The sequence below is a fragment of the Austrofundulus limnaeus genome, unplaced genomic scaffold (genome assembly GCF_001266775.1).
Source record: "Austrofundulus limnaeus strain Quisiro unplaced genomic scaffold, Austrofundulus_limnaeus-1.0 Scaffold124, whole genome shotgun sequence".
NCBI classification, from domain to species: Eukaryota; Metazoa; Chordata; class Actinopteri; order Cyprinodontiformes; family Rivulidae; genus Austrofundulus; species Austrofundulus limnaeus.
This window is the reverse complement of record NW_013952526.1, coordinates 1237139-1240521: the sequence shown is the minus strand read 5'-3', so window position 1 is coordinate 1240521 and position 3383 is coordinate 1237139. Positions and strand designations below refer to the sequence as shown.

At 39.8% G+C, this 3383-nt stretch overlaps 1 protein-coding gene across 1 annotated transcript in view; it reads right to left on the bottom strand.

Annotated features, from left to right (window-relative positions):
- cdh8 (cadherin 8) overlaps positions 1-3383 on the bottom strand; it is a gene marked incomplete at its 5' end in the record, with an annotated part of 125765 nt that overhangs the window by 4722 nt on the left and 117660 nt on the right.

The window sequence follows — 3383 nt, the reverse complement described above, 5'->3', positions numbered from 1 at the left end:
CCCATACACCCACCCCCGCTACTGCATACGTCACTACAGGGGATTTGTACCTGGAATGAATCCAATGCAGAAAAAATAAATAAAGTCCGACACTTGTCACTCGATCTTGTTTATTCACAAACTGGTCCAGAATTAAGCTCAAAAGTTTTTATCAGTCACATTTCACCATGAAAAATAGTCTATTTTTCCCCCTTTTATGAGGTTTTGGCCATTTGACTATCTTTATAAATTGCTGCTTCCTGGTAGTCGGCATTCGAACAAGTCACTTTTTTTTCTCTCTCTTATTTTTAAGCGAGTGGTTGAAGCAAATGCAGCATCTGAGAGCTTATAGCACAAACACACCCTCCTGGCCAAACACCACTTCCAACTTTCCTCTTCCAAAATCCTCTGTCAGTGTCAAGAACTGGTGCCGTAAAGAAAATAGCTATTTACACAACTGTACATAAACACAGACCCCTGGAAAATGCATCCACAGTTACGTTGTCTGTYTCCTTAAAATGACTAATGTCCAGTGAAAMAGCCTGCATGAACAAAGACCATCTAACTAGCCTCTGGTTTGGACTGCAAAGAGAATGCAAAAAGGTTAAAGGGTTATGATCTGTGTACACTACTACAGGCCCTGAACCTACATAGACCTCAAAATGTTGGAATGACCAAATCAGTGTCAATGCCTCTTTTTCTTTCACTGAATAGTTTAACTGGTGCCTATTGAACATTTTTGCGAAGATACAGTATTCACAAGTTTGTCATTCCCAAGCTCATCCTCCTGCAAAAGCACCCYACCTGCACTGACATTACTTGCATCAACGTGCAATTTGAATGTCTTGCTCATATCTGGGGCCATCAGAACAGGAGACTGACATAGGATTATTTTTACATTTTCAAAAGCATGTCGACAAGCAGTGGACCAGACCTGTTACATTGGTCTTCAACGGATCTGTCAATGGTGCAACTATGGTAAAAAAAATGTAAATAAATAAAAATAATCTCCAGAAACTTCTGTAGAATCCCACCAAACCTAAAAACCTCATTCGTTCTTTTTTGGTCATTGGTGATGGAATGTTTTCTATCGACTCTACCTTTGCAGACAAAGGATGCACTTCCTGATGACCAAGAAAACTCACTCTTATGTCTTCAACACAGATGTGCCCCCAAGTCTTATTATATTCATCATAAATAAATAAATAATTTTAAATGCTAAGCCATTGTTTAACTTCCTCTAATCATCAGTAACAAGCTGAGCTACAGTACTCTTCAGACTGCACGTGTAGATACAAAACTAAGTATTGTTTCAAGCAAGGTTGAAGCTCCTTAATATSCTCAGTAATATGTTATATAGGTAGTTTGTCATTCAGTGTTGACTTCATTGTAAGCATGTTGTCTGTTGCTGACAAATTAAAAGTTGTGGTCTGTTGTTACCCTGCCTGCTGAGCACTGAGTTTCCAGAGGGCTGAGCATCTTTGTATAGGWCTGGTCAAGTCCATAGCCACTTTCCCCATGGCTGACAATCTTTAACCTCTTCACTGTGCAATCCTTACAATTAGACTCATCATTCAAAACAAAAGCCACAAACAGAGACTCACATAGGCTCTGATACTCTTCAGTGAAGTGTCTCCCACAGCTGCTGATTCAGATAGAAACAGTTAGTGAAGTGTTGGAGGATGTGGTACGACAGGCTCCTTGACTGTATKTGGAATTATTGTTATAGACAAGTGGCAGGTGTAGTGTAATATGTTAGTGTGTTATATGAAACTGAATATGTGGCTTCAGGCAAGTCAGAACAGCAACAACAACAAAAAAAGGATTATTATTGTTTTGGCTGCAACATAGCTGTTGGTAGAATATAAAAAAAAATATTGAAAAGGTTTGTGTGCTACAGCTATAGAACCTATTGCATTTTTAAAAGACCTGGGGCCTCATGTACAAAGACTTGYGTGGATTTCTTACTGAAACGTGGCGTACGGTCAAATCCAGAAAACGACGTACGCACAAAAAAATCCAAATGTATCAAACTGTGCATAAGCCTGAATCCACACACATTTCTTTTGTACATCACAATTAACATGTAACTGAGCGCAGATAAGACACCTCCCCTGACACGCCTTCATTAACATATAATATATAATATAATAGATGCAGATTATTTCCTGCATGTGTGAAGGACATATTTGAGTGATCCCTGCACAATCAGAAATGATTTCTAAAGTCAAGAAAATAATGAACTGAATATAACGTGCGTGAGAAAAAATCCGAAGTAAAAATAGGAATAAAATATGTTTTATCAATCAAAGAACAAGTGATTGTGTGTCGGTGTGTGTGTGTGCGTGCGCGTGCGTGAAGCTGCTGTGGTGCGCAGCCAGCACATCCATCCATTCTGAGCCTGGAAATATTAACTTTACGCACGAGTTTATTATCATAATTAGAGAGGAACAGAGGAACTTGAATGTTTGGTAGAACGTAAATTTTTGTTTATTTCATAACTGATATGAAGAAATGAGTCACTGCGCCTCAGTGGAGAGTTTTCATGACGTCACATGATGTTGGAGTGTTAGAATCAGATGGATGAGACCGTTCCATTGGTCATGATTCTGCTTTGGGTGGACTGGACTGGCACAGTCCCGATCGGTCTGCCAGCTCCCTTTGGAAAGCCCTCGTGGAACCCCTGTTCAATTGCTGCTGCTGCTCATGCCATGTGCATGCGCACTGGTGTGTTGCACTCCAGAGCGCCGCAGTGCCAAACTGAAAAATGATTTTTCCTCAAAACAGCTGATGAGCCAGTTGTCATCATGGATCAGAAAATTATATCTGTTTATAAATAAATGCTCTGCGTGTTACACTATTTATTAAATACTGCAGTAAGGCTGAATCTGTCCCTGTTAAATGTATTTTTGGTGCAACTTTGCGAGTCCTTTATTTAACTGCGTCCATGCGGATGAAATAATTGTTAATCATGTGTGTCTGGTGTGAACAATAATCACTTTCACATCATGAACAGTTTCTCAGAATCACCTCTAAGTGTCGCCAATGGAACCAGAACCACAGAAACATGCATACGTCAGCCCTGGAGTTGGAGTGGGGCTGCGCACATTTCCATGGTCAGTTGAGTTTTGATACATCCGGAGTTTTGCGTGGAAAATGGCGTATGCAAGGTTTTTGTGCATACGCACCATTGATACATGAGGCCCCTGGACTAGAAACTTGACACAATCCACATTCAGGATGAAATAATTTGCATCTCATCTGCCTTTATTAAAAATATTTAAAAAAATCATCTTGTTTTCTTTAAGTCTTTGTGCATTTTTGATGAGGAAACTGTTATACGTTTACCCCAAAGAACTGAAATTCTTACACACACACACACACACACACACACACACACACAC